Genomic DNA, 13,204 nt, shown 5'->3' on the forward strand with positions numbered 1-13,204 from the left:
CCCTGCCCCCCCATGGAGATCATTGTTATCCCTAGCGGTATGCGAAGCTGGAGGATGTTATCGTCAATTCTAAGGGATCAACTAGCTTGGGAAAGCTTCGAGTTCGATGCTTGTAGTTGCATCAGTGCCAGCATTGGTGGCATCTCCCTCTTTTACGGTTGATTTAAACCGCAACGATGGGAATGCATCTGTTATGGAAGATAATCATATGTTTGGCAAGTTTGCGGTTGCAATGGCTGATTTTTCTCATATAATTTCTAATGGTGCACAGGATAGAGGACTAGATTGGGTTGAAAATACAATGCGAGAAGAGGATTTGGATGAGGAGCCTGCAGAGATAGGTGGAGACAACAATGAGAATACAAGGAGCAACCCATCTACACAACAGGATCCATCTAGTTCCATCATGCAGCAATACCCGCCACACTTTCTCACCATAATCTTGGAGGTGATGGTACAAGTGCAACAACTAGACTTTGAGTATGGTTTGGGGGGGGGGGGTTCAAGGATTGCACAATGTGAACACTCTAATGGAATTTCAATTGACTAATCATTCTAGAATAAAAAGTAAGTCATGCTTAGTGTGAAATGTTATAGTATCCGTCGTGAAGTTGAGTATAAAGTGTTGGAGTCAAACCACTTCAAGTACCATGGTACAATTGGTTGATTTGGATCTCAGTTCAGCAAAGAAGGGTAACTGGGAGGTCAGGAGGTGTAATGGACCTCACACTTGTTTACCCACATCGATATTTAGTGATCACAGACAACTTGATTATCATGTGATATGTGCTTTCATCTTTCTGTTAGTTAGGATTGATGTTGTTGTTACAATAAAGGTCTTGCAACAAGCAATAGAGGCAAGTTATGGTTTTAGACTAGTTACAGGAAGGTTTGGTTGGCAAAGCAAAATATAGTAGCACGGATATATGGAGATTGGGAAGAGTCTTACAACAAGTGCCACGATAGATTCTTGATGTGAAGTCAATCATGACTAGAAGCATTGCGGTGCTAATGACTTCTCCTGTCAGAGTTAGGGATTAGACTGATGAGTCTATGGTGTATTTTTAACATCTATTTTGGACATTTCGTCCGTGTATTGAAGCTTTCTGGCATTGTAAGCCACTTGTCAGCATTAATAGTACTCATTTATATGGCAAATATGTGGGCACAATGCTTTTGACAATTGCGCATGATGGGAACTCAAACATCATCCAGTAGCATTTGCATTTGTTGAGGGAGAAAATGCGAAATCCTAGTCCATTTTTCTGTCCAATCTTTTCCAGCATGTAACTCCGCAGTAAGGCATTCTTGTTATATCTTATAGACACAATGGGATCAAGGCTGCTTGGAGGCCCCTAATGGTGGTTGGCTCCTTCCAAGTGCTTATCGTGCATTCTGTATTCGCCATATTGCAGCAAACTTTGCTTTGAATTTCAAGGGTAAGGATGCGTATGCGAAAACAAGGCTAGCGTTTGACACTGGTTTGACATTCTAAAGATAGAGGACCCGGCTATGTATGATTAGGCAAACAAAATACAATACAATAAGTGGACCCAGCATCATGACAATGGAAGACGGTTCGGACACATGACCATGAAGATCTCCAAGTGTATTAACTCTGTTATGAAAGACGCAAGGAATCTTTCAATCACTTTATTGGTGAAGTCAATATATGGAAGGCTTGCAAAGCCATTTGTTCTTCGAGGACAAGCGGCAGAGGCTTAGCTGGGGACTAGTTATCAGTTCTGTCAAGCTCTAATAAAGGCCATAGAGTGTAACTTGAGGGATCGAGATGCTTTACAATGATACTTTTTGATAGGCATTAGTCGAGTACACTTTGGTCGAGACGAGTCCCATGAGTAACTTCTCACTTAGCACATAAAGAGTATCATTGAGGGACCATACATGTGACTATGGCTATTTTCAGTCCTTGCATTACCCATGTCGTCATGCCATCGCATGTTGCACTCACTCGCGACTCAACTGAGTGACCTATGTTCATGATGTATACCGCAGACGAAAGTGTTTAATGTGTACAGAATCGGTTTCATACCGCCTATTCCAGAAGGGTTTTGGCCTCTATACAATGGTTCCACTGTCATTCCTAATCCCAACGTGAGACATGCAAGGGAAGGGTGTCTAAGAACCACCAGAAGTCGGAACAACATGGATGATACTGCAACCTGTCCAACGCAAGTCCCATTTGAATAAACCCTTGGCTTTTTCTCGTCCGTGGTACACATATATCTTGCCCACATGCAATTCCATCATTATTTCAACATATAGATACACTAGCACAATTATATAAATATCACCAATATAAAAATCATTCAATTGTAAGATGCTAATAGAAAAGAAAATATGTTGAATCCATATTGCCTCAGTGTGAAAAACTGCTAGAATATCTACGATGATAGTAGCTACAACGGATTGGCCAGGTTGGTCACGTTTTTATTGGCCACCCAATATATACATCTGTACAATCATCCAAGAGCGGTCGTACCCCAACTATACTTAATCAGCTCCTTTAGTTTTGCTACAAACAGCAACCACTAAAGTTGAACTCAATTCTCATTCTTGTCACCAAACAAGTTAGTAGAGAGCACATCATAAGTAGGCCCGAGTATATTTATGCACTGTCTTCTCATTGGCATTGGTAGGGAGCACTCTAAACCTCTCATAGAATCACGTGAAGTGGACTATCATCTGCTTGACCTTATTCACTGACAAAAGCTCACCCAATAGCTCCTCAAACTATGCCTATGTTGGCTTCCTATTAGGAGTGAACTGTGAAAAATCTATCAGTCACCTACTAACCTCCTCGCCATCAATAGAAAACCCTAAATGGTATGCTACATCTTATAATGTGATAGTGCACTCTCCGAATGCATCGGAATGTGTGCATTTTAAAATGCCATATCTCAATAAATGCGCTAATCAGAGGCTCATTCAGCCTGAATCAATAGTTGTTTAGCCTAGTTAGATGGTACAACCCAACGGTCTCCAAATAAAATATGACCTAGTTGTATAGAGACATATTTTATTGTCTTTTAAATTGTAAATATACCTAATAACTACATCACAAAAGAAAAAATTGATTGTAATAAAATTTTAACTAAAATTTTTACAACAAAAAATCAATTAAATTAATTTTTATAAATTAAAATTGATTAATGTCATCTAATCTTAAATAAAATATCCAAATACATAATCAAATAACTCAATATACTACTTCAAACTGTATGAATCAAAACTAATAGATAATAAAACAAGCATTCAAAATCTACTTCTAATCAATAATAGTACTATTTCTTCAAATCTAACAAAGCACAAATTTCTGCACTAATATAATCTCTGTAATGATATTTTTAGCAACGTAGGTAACGCCGTTTAGTCAGTAGACACGATCTTCTTCTTCCATGGTTCCATCCGTGCGTGATCCCCACATGCTTCTCTTTGAAAACTCTCCAATATAAATTTCAAAAACGACTCAAATAAATAATCTGTGGGTTGCATCACAGTTTTTATAGTCATTACATGTAAACCGCAATAGATCCTAATGGTTTCTTGCCTTCATAAACCTTGACGGTTGATAACGGTTTTTGTAGCTGGTTTTTCTCATAAACCATGACTCCTCATTGCGGATTTCGCCCATTGAATTTTGCACCTAAACCGCGACGGTCTATGGAGGATTAAATATAAATATTGAGAACTCTACACCTTACTGCGGTTTTCATAAAGTAAGTACATTACATAACCCAAATATAGCCAATCTCTAATTGTTACATTTGGGTCATTTTGATTCTTCTTTTATTTATTTATGTAATTTATCATTATTATTACTTATATTAAATGTGTACAATAAAAATAAGGAAAAAGCTTAGTATTCAACGATAAAATCGGCCTAATTTAGCTAAAATTTATAAATGTTTTTTTTAAATGTTTGGTTTATTAATTATTGATTTATTGATTTATTTTTTTATTTTTTTTTTATTATTTTTTTTTTTTGCGTTACACGCTTAATAATGGTGTCTGTCATTATTATGAGTGCAAAAACAAAAGCTATTACGGCAACACAATCTCATTGTTTGTTATAAAGTTTTAACTAAATTAGCATTTATAAAAATGGACAAATAAGCTTTAAATAAATTACTATGATGTTAAGTGAATATTGCACATCTTAATAGTTATGCAGAGTTAACTTTCTTTAATTTATATTTTAAGTTATTACAGGATAAATATTTACCTATAAAATATTATTCAAATAAAAAAGAGGCTACTTCTATCAAAATTGGAGTGTATAACCTAAAAGGCATATTATAAAAACTATTCAATTCCAATCACCACGTTCAAAAAGAATTTGCGAGAGGCCGAATTAGACTAATTTTTAAGGAGCAAACATTTAGCGATTTACTAAAATATTTTATATTTTTATTTTTAATGACAAATTTTAAGTGAGAAAAAACACTAATAGAAGTAGAACCTTTTTTAAATTTGAGCAAAGAAGAAAAAAGAGTAGAAAATATGAAATCACTAATTAAGGAGATAGAAGAAAAATAAGTATGTTACTGCTAGAAAAGACTATTTAGGATTTTGGGTAGATAAGATGAGAGAGAATGAGAGTAAATACGATTTATTTTATCTGTTAGTTTTAGATTTAAGTCTCAAAATAGTTTTTGAAGTTGTACTTGAGTTTTAAAGTCATTCTTGAAATTAATAGTTACTCAATTTTATCCTTGAACTTGCACTCCGAAACTCATATTAGTCCCTAAAACACTTTTTGTTCATTGAAACTCTTAAAACGACGTCGTTTTGTGTTTATTTAAAAAAAAAAACACCCTCCTCCTCTGCTTCCCTTTTTTCAACTTGAGGCTCTTTCCGTTCCCTTTCTCCTTCCCCAACTTGAGACTCTTCCCCTTCACCTTCTCTCACAACAACAAAGATGAATTAAAATCAGAATTTGCAAAGCACACCAACAAATCTAACCCCCTTCCCAAAACATAACAATGAAAAACAATTGCAAATTTGTTGAAAAAGATTTCATCTTTACCTCGATGAACAAGGATCTTTACCTCAATGAACAAGGATCTGGTATAGTCGAGCCACTGTCTCTGCATCTTTTTTTTAGTTGATTACTGTCTCTACATCTTTTTTTTGGTGAGATGGAGGGTGAAGTTGGGGGACGTGTTCTGTGAGTGATGATGAGGCCAAAGGGAAGGGGCAGGCCAACGGCACAGGGTGGTGGCAACAGTGGTTGGTCTTGTGCGAAGAGGAGGAGAAAAACAAGGAGAAGAAGAATAGGAGGAGGAGGGAAGAAGAAGGGGTCGTGGGGTGGTCTCTGGAGTTGCTAGCGACTTGGGAAGGAACGACATAGGAAGATGTCGCAGCGGTCTGGGATCGACGGCGGCGCTAGGGTGGTGGCAGTCGGCAACGAGCTTGTGGAGAAAAGGAGCTTGCTTCAGTGGTCCTGTGGGTTGCGCGGTGGTCCGCACCAGAGAAGACAAGGAACAAAGAATAAGGGAAAAGAAGAAAAAGAGGAAGGAAAAAGGGGAGGGCCGAAGGGCGTGACTCTATATATATATATATATATATATATTTTTTTTTTTTTTTAATACAAAACGACGTTGTTTTAGTGTTCCGATGAACGGAAAGTGTCTTAGGGACTAGTATGAGTCCCAGGAGTGCAAGTTTAAGGATGAAATTGGGTAATTATTAATTTCAGGGACTATTTTAAAATTCGAGTGTAATTTTAGGGACCACTTTAAGACTTAACTCGTTAGTTTTACTTATTCTAATGAGTTAAGCCATTATTTTTATTAATGTCTTTTTTTGGGATGTTATTAATATGTCGATATTAGACATTTGGGCTTTGTTTTATCTTGGGCTTATTTTAAAATTAATTAATGAATTTTTTTGACAAAATTAATTACTAAATTATCCGTAAATAACATCATCTGAAAACATGAGATATATGTGATATATTAGAATTTTTAGCAGGCTGTATTTATACATTTTTTAATTTTGATACGGGGTAGAATTAGTGTATTGCAGTGTTATTAGGGTGTAGAGAGATTTACCAGGCTGTAATGACTACGCTGAAGAAATTGGACGATCCAAATGGAAGGACAGTAATCGGACGGTCTGATTATACAAATCGGGGGTACACAAATCGGACCGTCTGATTTGCGTACTAAATACCACATGTCTTGCATACACGGTGCCCCAACCTCTTGATCCACTCTCCTAAGAAACCTTCGAAGCACTTCCCCGCCCATTCCCTTTCACTCTCACTTTTGGCTCACTCTCCATAATACCCCCAACCCCACATTTTTTTTTCTTCTTCCATTGTTGCACAAATCTAACGAGGAAGAACAAAGGTGTCACCACCAAAATATTAACAATGCCAAAGAAACCAAAAATAAAAGAAGTTAATCGTTCAGAGTTTTACATTGTTAATTATCTTGGTCATCTTAATGATGTAGATTTTTATTATCAAATATTTTTGTTTAATAAAAATAATAATAATAATATTAGAGATTAGTAAAAATATTGTAGTAGTAATTATTAAGATTATATATATATATAATTATAATATTATTATTAATTGGTAGAAAGAATCAGTAAAATAAAATAAATTTAGAAGATTTTTGAATGATTATTGAATTAATTTTTATTATAAATATATTATTAGATATTTAATTAAGGATTAACGATTTATTATTGTGTGTTGTTAGTTAAATATTTGATTAATATGTTTTTTATTGTATTGTACTGGAAATGAAAGTTTTGAAATTGTTTAAATATAATAATTAATCATTCTTCATTCTTAGTTAGTGAAGTAATTAAGGTATATTATTATTATTATGGTACCATGAAAAATTGAAATTGAATAAATTTAGTGTAATTTAGGTAATGAATTATGTTAGTAATACTAAATTTGAAATATGAATTTAATAAATTATTTATAATTATTAATAAATTTGGTGATATATATATATATATATATATATATATTGAGGTGTTTAATACTTTTTAAAGTTATTCTGGTTAGATAAATAGAAAATAATAAATTATTATTATTATTATTATTAAAAAATAAATAATTTTTTAGACATTAAAAAATATAATTTTAATATATCTAATAATAATTAGATTTATATTTTAAATTCATTTAAGTTTTATTAATTACGGTTAGAAGCTAATAAATATAAATGTGGAGTTTTTGTAAAATATATTTAGTATATTTCAAGTAGTTAATAATATAATTGTTAATATAATTATATTATACTAGTGATGTGATAATGAAAATGAGATATTGTTAAATTTAATTTATTAATTAATTATGGTTATCTCTGTTTAATATGATATATAGCTACGTTTTGTAGGATTCATGGATGTTGACATGTAATCACTTAATGCCGCCAGATTTGTACAATCAAATTGTGGAGGGATATTTACGGGAGACTAGTTTTTATCACGTTTTTCAAATTGGAGTAATCCAATGTCAGTCGGTATTGGTTAATGCTCTAATTGAGAGATGAAGCCCTGAGACTGACACATTTCATTTTTCAGTTGATGAGTGTGTTGTGACATTGGAGGATGTGGCGATAATTTTTGGTCTTCCGACAAATGGTCTTCCAGTTACAGGATCGACCTTGAGTAGTTATGAGGCCGAATGCTTGCACCAGTTTGGTGTTGCACCTAGGAAGATAGATTGTAGATGAAGCTTTATAAAGTTGACGTAGTTTCGGGAACTAAAAGATATTTTAGTCTTGACTGATGATATTCACATTTAGAGGTATGCAAAGTGCCACATAATGTTATTATTTAGGACCATTCTATTTAGAGACAAGTCTGGGGCAGCGGTGCACTGAAAGTTTCTGCCGTTGCTCTGTAACTTTCCTGGGATCATACAATTTACTTGGAGATCGGCATGCCTAGCGCACTTGTATAGAGCATTGTGTAGGGCATCTCGTGTTGACTACAAGGAGATTGATGGTCGATTGACACTTTTTTCTAGGCTTGGGTCTGTCTACCATTTCTTGCACCGATTCCCGGCAATCCTCGACTCTTTCTGGTTGCAAATAGGTAAAATTAATTACTATCTGCTTTGAAAAAGTATAGCACATTGTATTTTAATTTTTACGATAAAAGTTAATTAACGAATTGTCGGATATCAGATGGCATAACTCGGAGCGTGCTGATCGACCTCACAGGTTTCATTCTCTTGCTCGCTTTAGGAGGTCGTTGGATAATCTACAAGAAGGACATGTATATTATAATAAATAAGTATCTGTTTTTGTTTAGTCGTATTATTATTTAGTGTGTAATCCTCTTTTCTTTTCAATGTGTCCACTTTGTTTGGGAGGCTTATACAATTGATCGCATTGAGTCAGATGTGATTCCTGTTGACATCCATCAGCATTCAGTTATTTAGAATTCCACGGTACTGCTGATATCTTTCGAATGCGTTGAGTAGCATGCATCCGATATATTGAGGAGACAATTTGGTTTGACCCAGGGCATTCCTCATCAAGAGTGGGATCTAGGAGAAACACACGGTGAAGTACTGACTGGACCTAAGAATCAAGATTGGTCTGTAACCCACTCTTTTTGGGTGATGCAATGGACGAATCAATATAGATATAGTCATGTTCTTGCTGAGCCCCTGGTGTCTTCACAGCATCCTTTAGAAATTTACATGCATTGGTATCGAGGTACATATGGTGCCCACTTGCAATTGTCAGACCTCGTATTTCAAGAGAATCAGGAGGACAATCCAGTGCATAATCAGGAGAATCAACAACAGCAACCACTGCCACCGGCATCGCCGCCACCACCGCCACATTCACACACACAAGCACAACAAGAGCTTAAGTATTGTACACTATATATTCCTCGCACGCATTTTTCGGATTATTTTACACCATCATTACCATTACATCAACAGTATTGGAGTGTTTCATAGTTTGAGTAAGGGGATCAAGCTTTGCTTAGCCAGTTGCTTGGATTCATGGCTCTGGACCAGGTCACTCACATTCAGGTAATTATGGTGACATTCCCACTGACCAGCTGGCACACCCGAGTGGTATTACTTCAGGTAGGAGGTCTTCGGAGAGACCTCGACATCGCACTTCCTCAAATGCTAGAGGTAGACTATTTGTTGACTCGAGTAGGAGAGATAATGCCACGACAGGGATTACACAGAGTGAGAACCCACGGCGTATTCTGATGGGTCTAATTCAGGAGAGCAATAAGGCAGTTGATGATGAGGATGATGACTACCTAGTAGACCATCCGCGTTGACGACATCTACTACATTGTTACCCTCGGCACCTCATTGCTTACATTGCCTTGGACAAGCAACATCCGAGTGTCCATCTCATTCAAAAAGCGGGTCATCTTTGGCCGACTGATGCGGATTTTACAATCCACAAAATACCAGCAAGTGTACCGAGTCAAATCAAGTAATGCCTCAGGTGAATGAGGGTCAATCTCACGAGGATTAACGAGTTAAGCAAGCAAAATCAACCAATTAATCTAGTCGGACTAGCAAAATAGGGTTTTGAAAGCTTTTGAACTTAAACAGAATTAAACGAATCAAAACAGAAGCAAACAATGAGTATGAAAGTGATGTATAATTGAGAAAGCTAACATTTCAGAGATGTTAGTCGTCTGAATCAACACTTTTCACTTTCTATTCCAATTAGCAACGATTCTTTTATGGCAAATTATTAGTAATTAAATCCCAATCCCTTGGTGATTCAATTTCTCTTTAACCTAATTAAACGCTAATCCCTTAGTCACTTAATCAAGAAAAGAGTTGAAGAATGTCCACTGATTTATAAAACCACACAATTCATAAGAATTTAACCTAGTTGATTTTATGTCACATATCAATCCAGCTTTAAAACTTACGAATTATGAGAATCAATTTTCAAGCTTAATTCAATTAATAAATTTTCCAAGAGATTAAGAAAATTCAAGTTAGAGAAGAATTATTTTCCAACATATTCAAACCCTTTGAGATGAAGAACGAAAATCGTTTCTTAAAGAGGAATTGATAAACCCCAATTTTAGGGTTTATCATGTGTTGAATTTGGTGGGTTTAATCAATTCTTTTCACACTTATTCATATAAATTACATACTTTTATGATTTCTTCCTAATTATGCTTTATAGCTGAAAACATGCTTCCAAGACCTTAAAAATGCTAATTTTTAATCCTCTCCTATTATCATTCGATGCCGTAATGCGTTTCTTAAGTGATTTCAGGATCTATAGGGCAAGAATGGTTTAGATGATGGAAAGGAAGCATGTAAAGTGGAGAATTCATGAAGAAATATAGATTTGGTAGAATTCATAGCCATGCGTATGCATGCCTCACGCGTATGTGTGAGTGGAGATTTCTCAGCCCATGCGTACGTGTGACATTACGTGTACGCGTGTGATGCGTGAGCATCTTTTCTATCATTTCCTAGTAAATTTGTATTTGAATTGTTAAGTTTAATCAATATTTAAATATCTTCTAGCCACTATGGATTCTACTTTGAGTTGTGTGCAATTATGTTTATTTCAGGTAGCATTCGAATGGATTTGATGGAGTTTCTATAGAAAAAGAGAAGAAAGTGAATGATGCTGTCAACTCTGATCTCCTTGCACTCCAATGAGAATAACTTGAGCTACAGAGGTCCAATTGATGTGATTCTAGTGACATTGAAAAGCTAACTTCCAGATCTTTCTAACTATGTATAATAGTATACAATTCTTCTCCAAAACTTTGGCTATACTGGCGCCAAACTTGGGATTCTTCAAGTTAGGCGCCAAGACAAAAGGAAAGCCTCCAAGTGCTTGCTGCCAGGGTGGTGCCTAACTTCAGAATTCTGAAGTTAGGCGCCAGTGATCATCAACACGCCCAATTGGTCGCTGCCAATCTCAATTCTAACTTCACTTTTAGTGAAGTTAGGCGCCACACTAATGAGAAGCAATGGTCCCCACGCTCAATCAAGCAAGCAACGAAGATTTTATTTTATTTTAATTAAAATTTATTTTATTTAGAAATAGGAAAAGATATTATTTAGTTTTAGAAAATATATTTTACATTGATTAGGATTAGATATAAAAGGGAAAAGAATCAGCCCTTCGGGCTCGACTCTTCTCTTACCTCATTCCGCACTTTAGAGTTTTACAGAATCCTTGTTTTCTCTCTGAACCATGAGCAACGAAACCTCCACTGTTAAGGTTAGGAGCTCTGTTTATTCTATGGATTAATATTATTACTGTTCTATTTTAATTCATGTATTGATTTTAATTTCAAGAATTATTTTCGTTCTTTATTTTATGAATCTGGGTTGAACGGAAGTATGACCCTTGTTCTAATTGAGTTCTTGTAAAACTTGGAAAAGCTCTTTGCTTGAACAATATCTTGAAAACAATTTCTCCTAAATTTCTAATTATCTGGACTTAACGGGATACGTGACATATAATCCTCTTATATTTGGGTAATTAGGATTTTTGTGGCATATAAACTAGAATTGAACTTACCCTCTAATCGGAATCAAGTGACCAAGGAATTGGCGGTTGATGAAGGTTAGAGGAGACTAAAAAAGTCTAAGAAATTAGGGTTTAGTCACATATAGTTTGCCATGAATTGAATCTTGCATGATTAAAATAGTTAGTAAGAAAAGTTAATTCAGAAGATAAACAACTCCGAAACCTTAACTGTTTTACTCATATATTCTTCACACCAATTTACTGCTTACTTTATTAATTCTCTGAATTTACTGTTTAATGCAATTGAAATCCAAACACTCTTTTTTGCTTGTCTAACTAAGTAAATCACTCAACCATTGTTGTTTAATCCATCAATCCTCGTGGGATCGACCCTCACTCACCTGAGGTATTACTTGGTACGATCCGGTGCACTTGCCGGTTAGTTTGTGGGTTATAAATTCCGCACCAAGTTTTTGGCACCGTTGCCGGAGATTGACTGTGATTGACAACTACTGGTTGTTTGATTTCTTAGATTAGGCGTTTTTGCTTTAATTTCATTTAACTTATTTCTTTAAATTTTAAAAGAAAATTATTTTGATTTATTTTATTTAAAATTTTTATCTCTTACTTTCTGAAATTAAGTTTGGTGTCTCCTTAGTTGTTTTATTCTTCCTAGTTATTTTACTTATTGAGTTTGAATTTTATACTCCTTTTTGCTTATTAGCTGTTTTATTTTCTTAATTATTCAGTTTATTTTCTTTATTTTATTTTTCTTTTATTTTTGTTTTCTTTTATATTTTATTTTATTTTTAATTTTTGTATGTTCTTTCTTCTTTGCTTGCCTGTTTACCACATGGTACGTTTAATTCTGTTTGGTGTTTTGTGCTAAGGAAAAATAATGGAGAGAGATCACATGCGTTACTACTCACACCCAAGGAGTGATTCATATTATTGTGGATGGAGGAACTACCCTAATTTTGGTTGGGAAAGTCAAGACCAAAGAAACTTCAATACTCCATGTTCCATCTATCAAGAACCACCATCTCTATATTCATATCAAGAACCACCACCTCTCTATTCATATCAAGAACCACCATCTCCATATACATACCAAGAACCATCCTCTTCTTTTTATTCATATCAAGAGCCACCATCTCCTTATTCATATGAAGAATCATCTTCTTTTTACTCATATCAAGAGCCACCATATCCTTATTCATATCAAGAACCATCAGCTCTTGAGCTTCTCATGAAAGAATGCATACATGATACGAGAATGAATGTCAAAAATATAGAGAAATATGTGGAGTTGATTATCAAGCCCCAGGAAGAGGAACATGCAAATTCCTTCCCAAAGGATACAATGCAAGATCCTATGGAAGAAATGGAGGAAATCAATCAAAGGAGTTCATACTCCAGTGAATTAGAGAACTCTCCAACCTCACACATGAAAGAAGAGGAACATGCAAAAACAAAGGAGGAAGATGCACAAACAAAGGAGGATGATACACAAACAATGGAGGAAGCCATGCACATTCCAATAATTCTGGAGGAAGCCATACAAGTCCCTTTAATTCTATGCATGCAAGCTCCTAAGAAGAAAAATCTGAATGCACTGCCCACATTTGAATCAAAGTCTTCTCCCCCAACACTTGAATATGCTTTTCTTGGTCCTAATGAATCAGAGAGTTATATGTGAGTTGCTTTTTGGT

Source organism: Arachis ipaensis, chromosome B3 (assembly GCF_059453495.1).
Source record: "Arachis ipaensis isolate K30076 ecotype BB chromosome B3, ASM5945349v1, whole genome shotgun sequence".
NCBI lineage: Eukaryota > Viridiplantae > Streptophyta > Magnoliopsida > Fabales > Fabaceae > Arachis > Arachis ipaensis.